Below are 19,616 nucleotides of genomic sequence, written 5' to 3'. Positions count from 1 at the left end.
CATCCCTCCAAGTCAAAAAAGTGACCCATCCACCACCACTCTCTGGGTGCAGCCCTCCAGCCAGTTAGCGACCCATTTGACTGTGTAGGTGTTGATACCACAGTCCTAGTTTTTTAATGAGAATGGGGTGAGAGACAGTGTTGAAGGCCTTCCTGAAGTCCAGAGAGACTACGTCCACTGCTATACCTGTGTCTAAGGACTTTTAAAAGGCCATGTTTAATATCCCATGCCAACCTATGATTTCAGAAAGAACTTTATTAAGTTACTTAAGCTTATAACGTCCTAAAAAAAAAAAATAAAATAAAAATAATCAGCATCAACACAAACATCTCTAGTTGTTTAAAAAGAAATTGGGGGGAGAGGGAGAAGGATATAGAAAATTATAGGCTTCAGTAAAATGGTCTCTCAAAGTAATGTTTCTCCTTCCCTCTACCGAGGCACCCATAAAGTGCCAGTACAATATAAAACAAAACAGAGAAACCTCAAAACACTGGAATATGGACATTCTGTTTTATTAGAGAACTAATTTTATCAAGCCATGTAAACATACTTACCATAAGCATAGCTGCCAAGTACCATGGAAATACAAAGAGTAAATAATAATAATAATAAGGAAGAGACGTTCCCTATTCCATGGTACAAGATCCTAAGTGATGAGTCGTACTGTGAAGAAAATGAGTACAATAATAAAAATAAAAATAGATTTCCCTTAGCCCTAAAAATGAAAGCACATATAATTTCTTAATGCAGATAAAATAGCCAATTGTAGCCATCTCATCTACTCTTCTTCCGGGGGTGAGAGCACTGAAAATCAGAGCACTGTATGTAGACTGGCAGCAGCTGCAGAATGCAGTGCAGAGTGGCAGAGCAGCAGCAGTGTGGCAGACCAGCACTCAGGACAGGGTAGCACACGCGGAGCAGCAGCAGCACAAGCCACTGTGGGAGAGCTTCTCTCCCCTGCCCCCTGCTTCCAGCCGATGAAGTGGGGTGGGGGGAAGGGTTTGGCAGTGGCCACACGCAGAGCAGCAGCAGCACCGGGTGGTGGTGGCTGCTGCTGCTGCTGCTGCATGTGAGCTTTCCCTCGCCCCCTCACTGCGTCTGGCCACCCGCCTGGAAATTCTGGTTAGTAAAGTATTCCGGTTATTTAAATGCCGGATAGCGGAGATTTTACTGTATCTTAACAGCTTTGGCTAAAGGACTCTGTCTCTCAGGTAGTCTTTCTAACTAGTTTTTTTGTAGGTGAGGTATGAAGCAGGGATATAATATTGTCGCAGTGGGGCATACCCCAATGAGTAGCACCAGGGGGCGAGACCCCAAGAGATGCCCCCACTGGAGCCGGCTAGCAGGGGGCAGATGCCATTAGGCTCCCTGAGACCTTAGACTTCCTTGTAGGGCTGCTGGTGACTTGGACAGAAGAACCCCTGGCACCATGTCCACCGCAATTTATCAGCTTTTGCTGCGTGTGGATTGGCTGGCATGCTGGAGCAGACGTCACAAGAATGTGCCCTGTGCCAGCAGATGGGGGAGAGAGCCGGAACTACAGTCGGAGGAATGTGGAACCTGGCAGCAGGATGCCCTGGTGGGGATGTGGTGATCAGAGTCAGAGTCTGCTCGCTAGACTAGAGGCTAGGAGGAACCTCTAGCCTTAAGTACCTAAGCCCCATGAGACGGATTGGGTGACATGATGGGGGAAGTCCTGGAGTGACACCGCCTTCCTCAGCATCCAATGGAAGTTGCTACTGTGAGTGTGTTCCAAGAGGGAAGCTGGGAATCCATTATTGTTTTGATTTGAGAAGTTTTTTATTTAAGTTAAAAACGTTCCAGGTTGGCTGGTTGTGGGTATTGAAGCCCACTGAACTGCATTGAGAGGCTGAAGCACTAAGCCCAGACCAGCTAGTCAATAGAGGGCTGGGGAAGAAAGGATGCAGCTTACTGATCAGCCTCTGGCAATAGGACCTGGCCTTCTCAGGCTGCGCCAAGGGGGAAGGACTCCTGGCAACCAGTACCGAGGTCAGGCATGGATGGCTCAGGAGGAGGGACTTATAGACTGAACAGACAAGAGGTTGCCACAAGCCCGAGTGGCATCAAGGTGGTGACTCAAGCTTGGAGAGACATTCTTACTAATTGAGAACACTAGTCATAAAAGAGCATGGCGGTGTGGTGGCTGGAGCCACACACTGAAGCCAGGGACCCTGGGGGCACCTCTGGGTACCCTGGGACACAGCTGGGGATCCTGGACCATGGGAGACTTACCAGGGAAAAAGCCAGAGCCGGGGCAGGAGCGGTGTATGCCGACACTGCGCTGGGTCTTAAAGAGTCTGTCAATCAAGTTTGGCAGCACTGGGCTGATTATGTCAGCCTCTGGTGCTGCCGTGGGAAGTTTAAAAGGTCCAGCAATTGCCGAGCAGGGGAGGGTGGGAACAGACCCCGGGAGCAGAAAAGCCTGGGATGCCAAAGCTATGGAGCAAGCCCAGGAGAGCTGAGCTCTGCTGGAGATGAAGCAGGGTTGGCACAAAGAAGCCAGGAAGCATCCAGATGATAGGGCTGCTTCAGGCAGATCACTTTTATTTTATTTTCATTTTGTTTCCAGTTTTTTGGGGTTGCAGCCAAAGCAAAGGGGAATACAGGGCCAAGAAGGGTTGGCTGGAGCCTTATAGCCAGACCCATGCCTCAATGTCCGGCCAGACTTTCTAGAGGCTGGTGGGACTGAGCCTTGAGAAGTTCTCTTTCTTATTTGATTGTTATCATTACTATTAGTTATCATGTTGTCTCAAGGACTGTGACCAGTGTGGGGAGCAGAGCTGCACTCCCATATCATAGCACAGGCAATGAGCTGTGAACCCAAGACTGAATCAAATCCAGGTAAAGGACAATGCATGGCCAAACTCTGCTGCCTCCAGAGGCCAGAGGAAGCAGCAGCTAACTCGCAACATGTGTGGTTGGCGAGTAGAAGGGGTGTATGGGAGGTGGAGCCCCAAGGTCAGCCGCATTGGGAACGTGAGTACTACCCATACTGGGCAGGAGGTTACACCACTGAACTTCTCCTTGAAGTAAGTTGACATCAAGACATGGCAGGAGGAGCCCCAGCGACCAGCATCTTGAGATACTCATGAGAGAAAGCATAAATAATCACAGATCCTCCCTTTCTATTAACAAAATCAAGGTGTGGCAGACGAATTGGAGGGTGTGCCCATGAGTAAGAGCAAGCAAAAGCCAAGCCATCTGGCCATAAAAACTGGCATTCAACCAATGGTAGCGCTTGGTCCTAATGACAGAAATTGAGGAAGGAGTGAGTTGGCTGGGGCTGGGGCTACTGCCTAGCCTGGGCAGTGCATGGAGTTTGGTGTCTGGGGCTGGAATGTGCAGCTGCAGGGCACTGGTGGGGAGCTGGACAGAGTGGCAGGCAGCTTATTCAGGGGGCAGGGGAGGGGGGTTAGCTCCCCGCTACTGTATGCATTCCTGGGGGGAGGCAAAGGGGGCATGTGCCCTCCAGATCTGTGCACGGGGTGTGGACAGGGGTGGGTGCGGACTGCTCACTGTGAGATTGGGCTCCCTGCCTTGCTGCCTTCCTCCCAGGGCCTCTGCGGCCTACTGAGTGGGACCCGGCACAGCAGGGCAGAGCGGGGCTGAATGGGGAAGCTCAGGGCTGCCACCACAAGCCATGCACCGCTGTGGTAAAGTCCCTGCTGTCTACCTGGCAGCAGTGGGGTTGGCAGCACAGAGCTGTGCCTCTGACTGCTGCCAGGTGGGCAGGAGGTGCCTTGCCAGGATGGCATGGGGCTCCCAGTGGCAGCATGAGCCTCCCTGCCTGACCCCACTCTTCCCTGCTGCTCTGGGTCCTACTTGTTGGGCCATGGAGGCCCCAGGGGTGGGCAGCAGGGCAAGGAGCCCAAGACTGCAGCAAGAAGCCCGTCCCCTCCCCCTGATGGGCTTCGCTCTGGCTGTGCTGCCTGTAGGGGAGGGGACCTGGTCTCTGCTCTGTTCTGCTCTGCTGCAGCAGTTGCCACCTCCCACTGGTGGCAGCCAGGGCTTGGGTGCTCCTGGTGGATGCAGGGGGGTGCAGATCCAGGTCCCTGGCCCTGTAGCCTTGGCAGCTGGGGGCCCTCTCCAGCAGGGCTAGGGGAGACAGGGGGCTGTAGATGGGGAGTGAGGGACACTGGCAGGGCCAGGGGGCTGTAGCTTGGGAGTGAGGGGCCTGGCCCTGCATCCTGGTGAGCTTAGGGGCAGGGGGAGCTCTGATTTTCTATGATAAAAACCCCCAAAAATCAAATACCAAAATTTATAGGTGCTTAGAATTTATTTTATTAGAGTGATTGAGGCACTGGTGGGCTTCCAAATTGCTTTGAAGTTGTAAATATATCAATAAGATGTTGTGTTCAATTGATATCTATCTATATATCTACTGGTGTTTCATTTTAAGCATGGATTTTGGGGTTTCAACTGGAGTATTTGTGGTTTTTATGAGCGAATTTGTGATTTTTAAACAGAGAAAGCCAGGATCCTTACTCATAACTGAAAATGTGTCTGATATATATATAAAAATATACATTGTCCTGCACCAGAAAGGAGAAAAGCCTTAGAAATGGGGATTCAACTATCAGGTGAATTTTGTTCTAGTTGTCTGACCACCATTATGCACAGTCCTTTTTAGAAGAAATGGACCCAGTGTTGTTCTTTACAAAGTTATTGCATGCTCTTTTTAATTGAGATGGGCACCTACTTAAACATAAAACAATGCTACATCCAGTAGCATTGAATGTTGGGAGGTAACAGTCCTGCTCACAGTGGCTGAGTATAAGCACGGTACTGAGAAGTTGCTGGCAATGACTTAAACAGGAACTGAGCAAAAGTAGTGAAGGCCAGAACTTCTGTGTCATATTTTTTAACCAGTCCAAACTGATTAAATTTAGTTTTAGAAATGGAGAGTGTTAGAAATTTGTGCTTGATCTGAAATTTAATTATGTTTTCCTGTTTAATTTAAAAAGCTCATTTCCAATGAAATATGATGTAAGCATGAAGCAATAACCAAATGTCTCAAGAGATGGGGTAAATATTTTCCTAATAAAACTAGAGAATTAATTTTAGGAAGCCAATTTAAATCATGAAAGTGTAGGCTGGCAGAAAGATCATAGTGATTCTGACAATAAAAAATAGCATTATAGCACGTACTATAAGCTATTAAAGGAAGAAAGTAATTGAGTATATATAAACTATCCTAAGAAACATTTAGCTGCTTAGAAATGGGAACTTATACACATAAGGTTTCTCTTAAAGGATATTGTTGTTTAGTGAGAAAATGAATGTTTTCTTAAAATGCACAGCTTCATGCATTTTAACATGCAATCTAAGTTCCACTGAAGTCAGTGGAAAGATTTAAGGTGCAGACAGAAGTGCAGCTCCTCTCTAACTCATAGCGCTTTGCAGGATGCGACATGCAGCTGCAGTTTAGAGTAACTGCGAGTCTGCAGCTGCTCTCCCATAGCCCTGCCCCTCCTTCCTCCCAGTCCCAGCACTGTCATCAGAATGGGAGGTGGGGGAAGGGAGCAGAAGGAGCTTGGTCTGGGTTTTTCCCAGTCAGCACTGGAGGGTGGGATGGGTGGATTAGAGCCCCCCCATCTGGGTGGGGGTCTAATCCACCTGCCCCACCCTCTTCTGCAGGCTGGGCAGACCCCAGAGGAAATTCCCTCTACTCCCCTTCCTTCCTCCCTTTCTGAAGACTGTGCTGGGATGTGCTGACACAAGTTAATGAAGGTGCTCTGCTTTGGAGCGCCTTCATCTAAGTGCTCATGTAATGAGAGTTCAGATTGTTGTGGGATCGGAACCTTTTAAAGCGCTTTGCAGCCATGTACTTCTGTAAGGGCACAGCTGTAGAATGCTACAGGAGGCTGATCAAACAACAAAATGTCCCTAGGGTTAGCACCCTCAGTGGGTTGAACTTTCTCTGGATTGTCAGACTAGTAGATATGGCTCTGGACTAGGTCAAGAAGACTATTTTCTGTTCTTGTGCTCTACCAAATTTACACTTCAGTTTCCTAATCTGTAAAATGTGGTTTATGGTATATCTGTAACTATAATGTGCTCTGAGTTCTGTAGATGCAAAATGTCAAAAGGTAGGTGTTATTGCTTAGATATTATTATTAATGCATAATATCTCCAAACAAAACGTATTTGTTCAGACATGTCATTTATTAGACACCTTTTAGTAGTAAAAGAATACCATTTACTTTTGCACTTAATGAAATGGGTGTAATTGGGCTGTATACCTCTGGTAGGGAGTTACTGTTAGTTGACAAGAAGGTCATCTATAAATTGCAATAATAGTTTTTCCCCCATAAAATTTATTTCTGTATTCTGAATTTTCCATGAGTGGTGAGCTTGCTTGAACAGTCTTAATTATTTTTAATAATTTTTGTTTGGGAATAACACATGAGAATGACAGTCATATAGATTCACAGAAGTTTAGGTCTGGAAGGGACCTCATGAGATCATCAAGTCCAGCCCTCCTGCTCTGAGCAGGAAAGACTGCTGGGGTCAAATAACTCCAGCAAGGTATGTGTTTAGTCTCCTTTTGAAGATCTCCAGGGTAGGTGCCTGCACCACTCCTACTGGAAGTCTATTGCAGAGTCTGATCACACAAACCATGACAAAGTTTTTCCTTATATCCAGTCTGAAACCTTCTTCTAAGGGTTGATGACCATTGCTCCTGGTTTTCCCCTGGGGTACCTTGCTGAATAGCTGTTAGCCTAGCCCCTGATGCTCTCCCCTGATATATTTGTAAGCTGCCACCAAATCCCCCAAAGTCTTCTCTTTTCTAGATTGAACAGTCTGTCAGCCTTTCCTTGTATGACTTGTTCTTCAGGCCTCTAATCATATGAGTGGCTCTTCTCTGGACTCTCTCAAGCTTCTCCACATCCTTCTTGAAGTGTGGTGCCCAGAACTGGACATAGTACTCCAGCTGTGACCTCATCAATGCTGAGTAGAGTGGCAGAATAACTTCCCTAGTTTTGCTTACGTAACTCAGGAACACACAAGGGTGTGCCCATCTTAAATTGGAAGGGATAGATGAGGCAGGCGACAATGCTGTGAGAAAGACACCTGTGATTTGAGCTTGGGTCCCTCTTTCCTCTATAGAGTCAACTCCATGCCAATGCTCTTAACTATTTACAGTTTATTAAATTATAATATACATATTATTCTTATCCAGTATATACAAGTAATTATTTTAGTAGGCATCACCCAAGAAATAAAGGAAAACTTCCAGTAACTATTCCCAATGATATCATTCAACAACAGTAAGGGTATACAGATAAATATTTACAATATGGTAAGCCAGGAGCCGCCTCCTGGGACTGCTTGTCCCAATGGGCAACACACCTTGGGGATGGCCTTCTCAACCTTTGGGGATGGCCTTCTCAACCTTGGGGTGGCCTTCTCAATCTTTGGGAAAGGTTGGAAAGGGGCGGTGCCAGCTCCTTCCTGCTCTTCCCTGATTGGTGGGTGGGCTCCACCAATCAGCATTCAGAATTCGAGCCTGGGAGACACTGGGGCTCGAACAGGTAAGTCCGCCACACTTGTGATGCAGGAAATCCCACACTTCCCCCAACCCCAGCACAAATCATGCATGCACACATCCACCCACACACACAATATACAAGGGTAGGACTTTATTTTGAGCTATATACACTGTGCGAACTCATGGAAATCAGGACAAAATGTTTTTTGAAACAAAACATATTATAGTAGATGTTTGAATTTTAGTATATGATTTGTTTTTTTTTTTCTGGTTCCAAGATGGCAACCCCCCTCTAAAAAGGAGTACTTCCAAGGGCAAGGTGTGTGTGTGTGTGTGTGTGTGTGTGTGTGTGTGCGTGTGCGTGTGCGTGCGTGTGCGTGTGCGTGTGTGTGCATGTGCGTGTGTGTGCATGTGTGTGCGTGTGCATGTGTGTGCGTGTGCATGTGTAGATTTCTGCTGGAAACGGTTAGGGGGTAAGGGTTGCACTTCCAGTCTCAAGATGGCGACCAAGGGGTGGGGCACTTAGCTCACCAAACGTCATTAAGCGGCCCTCCAGCAGAAATAATTGCTCACCCCTGCTTTAGAGGGAAAGTAAATGATTGGGGCATGCCTAGCGTGATCCATCCCCTGTCATACCCTCCTTGGCATCAGCCAGCATAGGTTTAGGGATGTCAGAGGACATATCCCTGACTGTTCTACTTAACAGTTTCTAGTGGAGCTGTCCACCATGAATTTGTATAGCCTGGGGCGGGCAATATATGGCCCGTGGGCTGGATGTGGCCTGCCAGGCATTTTCATTCAGCCCGTGGAGCCCACCAGTGAACTGTATCCTGTCCAGTCCTGAGGTTTCCACACACACCCCCAGCATACCCTGTTATATGTCTCACTCCCACCCTCATGGGCAGAAGGGCCTGGCCCTACTAGCATTGGGTGGGGCTGCTACTGCAGGCTTCCCTGAAGTCCCACTTGCTTCTGGCAACAGGTAGGGAAGTGGTGGGCAGGGGCAGGGCTGCAGCTGGGTGGGAGCTTGGAGTGTGGGGCTGGCAGCAGTGAAGAGCCTGCACCCAGTGGGCAGCAGCAGCGTGGAGCTCGGCTGGGCAGGGTGATGGTGTGGGGGGTGGGTACAGTGACCCCTCTTGCACTCCCCTACGGCACGCAGCCCTGGCAGCTGATGGGGGCCGGCAGTGGTGCTTGTGCTTGGTGCTGGTGTCTGGCTCCAGCCAATGCTGCACATCACGGGGAGGAGTGCAGCTCCCATCGGGCCAACTGTATTGCCAGTGCTTCTTGCACAGGAGGGAAGCCCCAGGTGCTGGAATCAGTTGGGGCAGGGAAGGCAGCTGTTTCTAGCGCCTGGGAATTCCCTCCCTTGCCACTTGAGTTCTGGGAGTGCCGGCTATAGAGACTACCCGGTGGGGGCTGTGCTTCTTGCTGCGATGTGCAGCGCTGCTCAGAGCCAGACACCAGTGCCCTGAGCACCCCTTGCTGCTGCTGAGCCATTGGGGGGGTGTGTGTGAGGGGTTCCCACACCCCTCTCATCCTCCCTTACACTGCACAAATGCCACAGAATCCCTCAACATACCCTATGCCCCCCCCACAGTCACACTTCCTTACAAGCTCCACCCTTCCCTCTCACAAACACACACCCTACCATACACACCTTCCCTACCCCCACCATTGACATATACACATACCCCCCCACTCCACTGTACACCCCCCCACCATACATGCATACACCACCACCATATACACACACCCAACCACACCCCCTACACAGTATAAAAGATTAAGAATTTTTTGAGTTATTACGCAATTACCTCTATATGCTATAGTAGGTATATGACTTTTAGTGTATGATTTTTTTTTTTCTGGTTCTAAGATGGCAACCCCCCTGTAACAGGTCGCCCTCCCCAGCAGCATCGTTTTTCTGCTTGTTACCTGCAACCCATGAGGGGCGCCCTTGAAGTTCCTTAATGTTTCTCGTGTCTCACTTTTAGTTACCTGCCACGTCTTGATGGAAATATTATACAGATGTTCTTGTAAGCGGGGGACTGCCCATTGTATTCTTTTGTGTTGGGTTCTCAGCCACCATGGGCCTTGATCCCCCATCTTTCTCTAGCTAGGCCTCCCAGTCTAAACCCACCAGATAGGTTTTGACTCCAAGGCTCTAGCTCCTTGACCTTGGGGCTTGTGGCCCTCCTTTTTTGCCTCCAATATGGAACCCAGACTATCTGGCCCAGAGGCCCATCCACTAGACCCACAGCCAGGGGGCCACAAGTTCAAAGCTGGGCAGTGGTCTTGAACCCCCACTGTCCCAGCCCAAAAGCACATAGCCGCACACCCAGTGCACCAGGCCACCCTGGCCTTTTATCACTGTGTCTAAGGCACTAACGAGGCCTCATCCACAAACCACCAGTGCCAAGCAACCAAAGTGTGTGTGTGTGTGTATGTATATATCTATATCTAGTCAGTTAGTGAGTTCTAACCATAACAAAAAAATAGAAATTGAAGAAGGCGGCAATGCCAGCTTACATTTTCTTTGTGGCTTCGTGCTTCTGCTTCCCCACTGCCTGTGATGTTCCTCCTGGTGGCTCTGCCGCCACTTCTCAGAGGATCAGCAGCAGTTCGCTTCTTACAGCAGTCAGACAAGCAGCCCAGCCTCTCTGGGGAGCTTCCACACACACCTTGTTTCCCCTTCAGCCACTACCCCCCTACTGCTGCCAAGCCCAGGGTTTTTATAGTTCTAGCCTGCCCCTTCTGGTCACCTGACTAGCTGGCCAGGCTCAGCTTTTAACCCCTTCCCTGCCAGCAGGCTGTGCCTGGAAAGTTCTGGTCTTAAAGGGACCGACCTGTCTTCTGGTAGCAGGGATAGGGTTCCCTGTTACACCCCTCCTCCCAAAATAAATATTTCTGGGAGTCAAAAGGAGGGACTTCTAGTGGCAAAAGTCAGGGGTTAGGAGGTGGGACTTCCACTCCCAAGATGGTGGCCAGGGAATGGGGCAACTGTCAAGGGATGGGGCTACCCATGCAGCCCTCTACAGCTCACCAAATCTTATTAAGTGGCCCTCCGCCCAAAAGAATTGCCTGCCCTGTTATAACCCCATTTTTTAAGTTGATCATACTATCTAATAATGGGTTCCACAAGTTGACTATGCATTGTATGAAAAGTACTTCCACTTGTTTGTTCTAAACCTGCCTTCTGTAAGTTTCTGTAGGTGCCCTCTAAATCTTCCTTTCTGGGACTTAATGAATAACAGTTCTGTATTCACTTTATGCACATGTGGTCTTATGGACCTTTATCACATACCCCCTCAGCCTTCTTTGCAAACTGAAAAGTTCTAGCCTTTTCAGTCTGTCTTGATAAGGCAACAGATCCCCTAACCATCTTTGCCTTTCTCTGAACCTTTTCTAATTTCACAAATTCCTTTGTAAGATGTGGAGACCAAACTGGTGTGCAGTAATCAAAATGTGGGTGCACTATGGATTTATACAGTGGCATGATGATGATTTTTTTTTTTCAATTTTCTTCTTAATGATACCTAATTTATTGCCTTTTTATTTTTGGTCACTGTTGCATATTGAGCCGATGTTTTTTAGAGAACTATCTACAATGACTCTGTCTCCTTCCTGAGTCGTAAGAGCTAGTTCAGGACCCAGTGTTTTGTCCCTGTATTTGGGATTATTTTTCCCCATGCACATTATTTGCACATATCAACACTAAAATTCATCTGCCATTGTTGCTTACTCACTTAGTTTTGTAAGATCTTTCTGAAACTTTTCACTATCAGTTTGGGATTCAGTTACGTGAAATAATTTAGTATCATCTGTAAACTTTGTGATTCTACTATATACTTCATTTTCTAGGTAATTTAGGAAAGTGTTGGACAAAACTGGTCCCATCATAGATCTTTGGGGGACCCCTCCATCCTGAAAAATGACTATATACCACTGTCTTTTGTTTCCCATCATCTAACCAATTTTCAGTCCATGAAAGGACCTTCTTTCCAATCCCATGATAGCTCAACTTTTTAAAGAGCCTTTGGTGAGGGAGCATATCAAGAGCTTTTTAAAATCTAAATATATCAATTGGATTCCTCTGTCTTTGTGCTTGTTAAGACCTCCAGCAGATGGGTGAGAGAGGATTTTCCTTTATATAAAAACCATTATATGACTTCCCCATTATATCATATTTATTCATGGGACTGCTGGTTTTATTCTTTATTATAGATTGTATCTATTTGCCATAGATAATTGTAGTGCCCAGGATCACCTATAGAACCCTTTTTGAAGATGGGTGTTATATTGGCAACTCATGAGAAGACTGGCATGGAAGCCATTTGTAACAATAGGTTACATATGATTTGCTGCCCACAGTTCTGTAATTTCACATTTGACTTCCTTCAGAACTCTTAGGTAAACGTCATCTGGTCCTGGTGACCTGCTACTGTTTAATGTATCAATTTGCCCTAGAACTTCCACAACTGTCATTTCAGTTTGATCTAGTTCTTTGGATTTATCTGCTGAGAACAATTCATCTGGTTGGGGAATCTTCCCAGTGCAAAGAATTCATTTAGTTTCTCTGCTAAGGCCTTATCTTCTCTGAGTGTACCTTTTACATCATATTCATCTAATGTAGGGGTTGGTAACTTTCAGCGTGTGGGCTTGATCTGGTCATTTCATCCAGTCCATGGATGTGGGGTTTGGTGGCATTTGATAGTGGGGGACTTCATCAGCAGTTGCTTTCCTGTGCTGCTGCAGGGAAAAGCGCTGGCACCAGGTGCTGTCCCCATGTCACCACAGGGGAAAGTGGTGACAGTGCCTGGGTCCTAGCACCTGACTTTTCACCGGCCTCTGACCTGAAATGAGTTGATCTAGCCTGCAGCCTAAAAAGAATGCCAGCAGCTGATGTAATGGTCCAACCAATGGTCTTCAAATTCTTTTTTGAACACTTGTACATTTTTTGTACTCTGATTTGCTAATCTTGCCTCTAAGCCAATTGTTATACTGGGGTTTATATGATGACCATACAACAGTAGCCTAATATCTATACAGCTTTGAAAATCCCTACACTTCACTATAACTGTGTTTGCTCTGAGAACTTCATAATAATAGTTATTCATAAACTCACAATAACTATGACTAACTTCACCATTTCTTTACCTAGGTACCACAGATTTTATTGCAGATATTAAATACAATTTAATAACAGTTTCCTAAGAATTAATAAAATAGGTGGTGAAAGATTTCTTTTAGGTGTGAAGACAGAAATGTAGTTGAGAAAAATGAGGTCAAATGGATCAGTGGGGCTAGATCCAGAAGTTGAAGCATCCATGTTTGTTTGGAGCCTACATATGTGTCATTCTGAAGGCATTAGCTTATCATCTAAGAAGCTGGAGAGCACTTGTTTATAATGGTAATAATCATATCCTGGGCTAATAATAACTCAGTGCTTCTAAGCCAGGATATAATTGTCTCCACAGTCTACATGTGTGATTAATGCATGCAAATAAACTGTGGAGCTTATTGCTTTAGAGTGTTTTGCTCCTAGGTGTGCTGTTTGAATGGGGCAGGATCCGTAGTAGGCTGTGGATTTTTTTCCTGTGCAGCAGTGTACATGTAGACACTGCCCCGGCTGACTGGGGCATGAGAGTACTTCACTATGGGGGCTGCCTGCCAGCTAGCCCCACACTGAAGCACCCTTATGTCCTGGCCAGCCCCTCCACAGCATACTGAGCCTGGTCGGAGAAGCCTCGGGCTGGCAAGCTGAACCCCCTGGTCCCCTGCCAGGTGGGGTTGCTGCAACCCAGCTCAACATGCCGTGATTCAGGTGCACATGTACACCACGCACCTGGGAGCTTCTTTTATTGCTGCATGTTAATGACACACGTAGACGCACCCAGTGAGTATAAGATTGGGCTCAGAGTGACATGCAAAAGGTGTCTTTTAAGGAGATCTATTGACAAAGTTGCTGGAACTTAGATGCTAGAGGTAGAATACAACAATTTGGTATAAAATATAAAAATTCACAAAGCCCTTTTAAAAGATTAGGTCTCCTAAATAAGTGATGAATAGTTATTTGAAGATATAGCTATAATTTTGTTTGCTTAAGGATTTTAGAGATTACTCAGTAGAGTAGGGGTGGGTAAAATACAGCCCATCAGCCAGATGCGGCCCACCAGTCACTTTTATCTGGCCCATGGTGCTCCCCGACAAATTGTGCTCTGCCCAGCCCATCTGCCCATGAGGGTGGGAGCAAGGCGCTTACACCCGCCCTCAGCATATCCTATTATGCCTCACTCCCATCCTGATGGGTCGAAGGGCTGGCCCCACTAGCATGGTGTGGGGCTGCTACTGTAGGCTTCCCCACATCCCATTTCCTCTGGGCAGCAGGTAGTGAAGCTGGGGGCAGGGGTGGGACTGCAGCTGGGTGGAAGTGCAGAGCATGGGGCTGGGATTGGCTGCAGCATGGAGCCCTCACCCAGGGGGATGGGGGCAGTGCAGAGTTTGGGTGGGCAGGGTGTGGGTGTGGATGTGAGGGGGGAGGGGTATGGGGATCCCTCCCACACTCTTCCCCATGGTGCGCAGCGCTGGTAGGCAGTGGGAGCAAGTAGCAGCAGCAAGGAGGGGCGCTCTGCTTGACTCTGGTACCTGTCTCCTGTCTCTGGCCAGCACTGCAAGGAGCACAGCCCCCGCCAGGCTGTTTGTTTCCCCAGAGTTCCCTGCATTCGCGGGGCACAGGAGGGAAGTCCCAGGCACTGGAGAAGCCTGGGGCAGGGAAAGCAACTGGCTCCAGCACCTGGGGCTTCCCTCTTGTGTCCAGCAAGTGCAGGAAGCACCGGGGAGACAAACAGCCCGGTGGGGGCTGCACTCCTTGCTGCTACGTGCAGCTCCGCCCAGAGCCAGGCACCAGCACCCCTGCCTGCTGCTGCGCTATAGAGGGAGTGTGTGGGGGGGTCCCCACACCCCTCCCACCCTCCCTTAAACCCTACAAATCACACACAGACACACACACACCACTCCTTCCAGTGTTGACTGCATTGACTGCAGGAGAGGACAGTTTGCTCCAGAGACCAGTGTGTTCCAGAGCCACACACCCACACCCCACAAATGCCATACAACCCCCCAACATATCCTGTGCCCCCCCACACAGCCACACCCCCCTTACAAACTTCCCTTACACTCCACCACATACACATCATTCACCACAGCCCAGCTCACACACACCATACACCCCCCCACACATGCACTCAACCACACACCCCTATACAATACAAGACTGAGAATGTATTATTGCGTTATTATGCAATCATCTCTATATACTCTACACAAACACAAAGCATGGCAAAATATTTTTTGTAATAAAATTAATATATATTATAGTAGGTGTTTGACTTTTAGTGTATGATTTGTTTTTTTCTGGTTCTAAGATAGCACTCCCCTCCCCCCCTCTCAAAAGGAGTATTTTTGGGGAACCAAGGGAAGGGCCTTCTGGTTGCAAAGTTCAGGGTTTAGGGATGGGACTTCCAGTCCCAAGATGGTGGCCAGGGGGTGGGGCACCTATCAAGGGGTGGGGCTACCCCCGCAGCCCTTGACAGCTCACTAAACTTCATTAAGTGGCCCTCCGCCTGAAATAATTGCCAGCCCCTGCAGTAGAGGCTTAGTTTGCAAGTCTGTAGGTATGTGCATCAGTGATTTTACTAAGTTGTGGTTATGTCTGAGCAAAAAACAGAATGATGAAGGTCTCTTTCACTGGTGTAAATTTAAAGCAGGAATAATTTACATTTAGCATAAACAGTTAAATGGGTAGCTGGCAGGAATAAAGAATTCTCAGTCCATCAGCTGAAACATCATTCTTCCTAGTAAACTCTATCACTTCCTGACAATGACTTGGGAGCTAGTAGTCTTTCAGAGCGTGCATCTACAAGTGTGCTTTAATGTGCAATAGCCTACTCTACTGCACATTAAAGCAGAACATAAAAACTATGCTAATAGTAGATAATGCTAATACATAATAATAGAATAGGCTACTGCACATTAAGTGTTACCTGAAAAGCTTTCACTTTCGCTGCTGCGCATTAGTGCAGCCTAATGCACATTTATTTAGTACCTCATATTGGAGGTACTAAATTTAATCCACATTAGGAAAAGCACATTAATGCACATGTAGACACACCCAGAGAGACATTTTATTGGTTTACATTTATTGACAAACACTTCCCTAATTCTCGGTGTTGAAATCATGCCCCTATTTAAAATGGTGTTGAAACTCCGATTGATTTTTAGTGAGTCCAAGACTTTTTTGCTGCATAATAAATTATTAAAGAGAGAGCTAGTGTAAATATCTGTATAAAAGACCTAAAGAGTCTTTGGGAATCTGAACTAAGACATGATAACATTGTCTATGAAAGAAACTTTATCTTGGGGTAAAACTTTGTTACCCTTTATGCAGCTAAGTGACACTTACTTACCCAACCATGTTTGCACTTACATGTCCACACTGCACAGGTAGTAGAAATGCAGACTGTAAGAAGGATACATGCATGTACTGTGCAGGTTCACTAGGCTGTGCACTAGGGCTAAGTACAAACAAGGCTGAATCAATTCAATCTTTGCAGGTTAGTCTAAGCTGTGTAGATTGAACAGACATTCACTTTTGATACTGGAAATGCAGCCACATGCCTGCAATGGCCCAGGTCAGAAGCTGGGGAGTGCTAAGGCATGCCTCCCTGCTTGACTGGAGCAGAGAGCTTGGGCCAAGGCTTGCCCACCTTCCCTGGGGGGGTGGGGGAGAGGGGACACAATATCCGGGGATACTGGAGGACTGTAAGTTTACTTGAATCTGGAGGGTAACTGGGACAGAAGTTCAATAAACCGATTTAACCTAAATCAGTTTAGTTTGATACTACATCCATCCAGGCTTATGTTAAACTGGTTGCGGCCATTTTGAAAGTGGTTTATGTGAACTTGTGTTGTGTTATGGATTTGAACTGGTTTCTGATTACCAGGAATCTGGGTTTTCCATTTGCTGTGGAAAAACATGGATTTTCTCATTTAAAGGAGAAAATAATGGATCTTCCACTTTAAAGGAGAAAAAAGCAGGAAATGGCGGGTTTCCCCTTGCAGGCTGGCAAACTCCCACTCCCCCCAGCCCCCAAGCAGCCTTCTGCAGGCAGCAACTTGGCCAGCCTGCAAGAGGCTGCTTGGGGCTGGGGGAGCGGGATGTAGGGGTGCCATGGGATGTAGAGGCATCTACATGTGCACACACATGTGGCAACCAGACATTGGTGAAGAGCAGCTCCTGCAGCTCTCTCTAGGTAAGTCTATGAGGGTGGGGGTGAGTGGGGAAAAAGGGAACACAAGCCACATGTCAGGGGTGTGGGGAGAACAGGTGGTACAGGGGAGGGGGCACATGCCCCCTGAGATTTTTTCACCCAGTAGGGCACAGGGCTGCAGCTGGGCCAGACCAGCTCCAGAGGAACTGCCTTCATGGTCCAGCAGGCAGGGTTTGCTAGGGGAGGGAGTGCCACACCAGTATGGTTGCCAATGTTTCCTTGGAACATTTGAAAAAAAACAACTAGTGACTTAAAATTTTCATAGATTGTTAGGGTCGGAAGGGACCTCAGTAGATCATCAAGTCCATCCCCCTGCCCAGGGCAGGAAAGAGCGCTGGGGTCAGATGACCCCAGCTAGGTGCTTGTCTAGTCTCCTCTTAAAGACCTCCTAGGTAGGGGAGAGCACCACCTCCCTTGGAAGCCCATTCCAGATTTTGGCAACCCTTACTGTAAAGAAATTTTTCCTAATGTCCTATCTAAATCTGCTCTCTGGCATTTTATGGCCATTGCTCATGTAACCCCAAGGGGGGCCCTGGTAACCAGATGGCCACAAGATCCCCTATCAGCCTTCTTTTGCAGCGGTTGAAGAGATCCAGGTCCCTCCATTTCTCCTTGTAGGATCTTACTTGTAGGCCAATAACTATATGAGTAGCCCTTCTCTGGACCCTCTCAAGGTTATCCACATTCCTCTTGAAGTGTAGTGTCCAGAGCAGTACTCCAGCTGTGGTCTTACCAATGCCACATAAAGAGGACCTGCTCATGATGCACCTTCCAATGCATGAAAGAGTGGGGTTGACCTTACTTTTCACTTTGTCACATTGACGACTCATGTTTATTTTGGAGTTGACTATGACTCTCTTTCTGCTGCTGTGTTGCTTAGGAAGTCACCTTCCAGCCTGTAGGTGTGTTGGTGTATCTTTCTCCCTAGATGCAGCACTTTGCACTTATCCTTGCAAAGTGCATCCTATTCTTTCTGCCCACATTCCCAACCTGTCTAAATCTGCCTGAAACCACTCCCTGCTCCCTGCCGTGTTAACTTTACCCCATAATTTGGTGTGGTCTGCAAATTTGGACAGGGTGCTTTCCACACCCTCATCCAAGTCACTGATGAAGATATTGAACAGCACTGGTCCAAGGACCAAACTCTGGGGAACTCCGCTGCCCACATTTTTCCAGGTCGAAAATGACCCATCCACCACCACTCTCTGTGTGTGCCCCATAAGCCAATTCTCCACCCAGCTGACCATGTAGTAATGTAATTCTCCACCCACCTGACCATGTAGTAATGTCAAACACAACTGCTTAATTTATTTATAAGAATGGGATGTGACACTGTATCAAAGGCCTTTTTCCAATCCAAGTAGATGACATCTACTTCAACTTCTAAGCATTTTGTGACCTGGTTATAAAAGGAAACAAGGTTAGTCAGGAAGGATCTACCTGTTATGAAGCCATGCTGGTTGCCCTTCAGCATTATTTTCCTTGCTGGAGTGCCACAGATGTGATCCTTAGGTTAGATGCCCCCTTCCTGCTCAGCAGCATCAGGAGGCACCACTCTGCACTGCCAATGCTGCTGTTGCCATGCCCCACCATGGCCACCATGGTGGTGTGTAGCTCTCTCCTGCCCACTGAGCTGCAGCTCTTGTATGGAGCTGGTCTGGCCCAGCTGCAGCCCTGTGCTACACTGTGGGTGTAAAAATCTCAGGGGGCATATGCCCCCCTGACCCCCTGGCATTGCCTGTACTCCCCCTGCCCCCCCACATATCACCTGTGCCCATACTCCTTCGTCCTCATGCACCTACCCCCTTTCTCACACACTGGGGGTGGAGGGGCTGTGGGTTGGGAGTGAGGGTCACTCTCGTGGCTATGGCTGTTGTGGGTTGGTAATGAGGGGCACTGGCAGGACCAGGGGGCTGTGGGTTGGGCGTGAGGGGTACTGGCAGGGGTGGGGGGCTGTAGGTTGGGAGTGAGGGGCACCTGAAGGGCTGGGGGAGGGATGTGGCTTGTGAGCGAGGCACAACTGCATGGGCAGAGGCAGGATACTGGCATATCAGGGCTGTTCATAGCCACAAAGCAGCAGGGGGGACAGCCGCAGCTGGACCCATGTCCTAGCGAGTGTAAGGGGCAGGGGAAGCTTTGATTTTTCCAAGATAAAAAAATGGCAAAATATCTATACATATACCTATGTATTTAGAATGTATTTATCATAATTATTGAGGCACTATTAGACTTCAAATTGCTTTAAAATTATAAATATATCAATAAACATTGTGTTCAACTGATACCTATATATATATATATATATATTGGCATTTAATTTTAATTGTACAAAAAGGCATATTTGGGGGCTTTTAATCACAGAATGTGAGTTTTATCAGGGAATTTGTGGTTTTTAAACAGAAAACCAGAATCCCTGCCGATCACTTATATTGGTTGATGTGTAACTTCTGTCTCTAACCTAGCTGCATAGCTGCACTGGTGTAAGGTGGGAGGAGAAGGAAGTCGCTCCCATGTTTTGGTCCCAATGGTTGAGTGCAGGGGTGGATCCAGTGGGTTGCAGCAGTGCAGTCACACCTCCCTTTCCCTGTGTCATGCATAGGCTGCGAACTCAGAGATAATGCATGTCAGTATAGCTACTGCCAGAAACTTTGCGTGGGCTGGGATCTCTCTGAGCTCACCATGTAGTTGGTTTGGGCTATGCCAAGAGCTTCTTTTTTCACACAGCTCTAGAGCCCAGCTATTGAAATGTCCCTTCCCTTTCCTCCTCCCTAGCT

This window comes from Alligator sinensis, unplaced genomic scaffold, assembly GCF_000455745.1.
Source record: "Alligator sinensis unplaced genomic scaffold, ASM45574v1 scaffold81_1, whole genome shotgun sequence".
NCBI lineage: Eukaryota > Metazoa > Chordata > Crocodylia > Alligatoridae > Alligator > Alligator sinensis.
Note: the sequence above shows the minus strand (reverse complement) of the source record.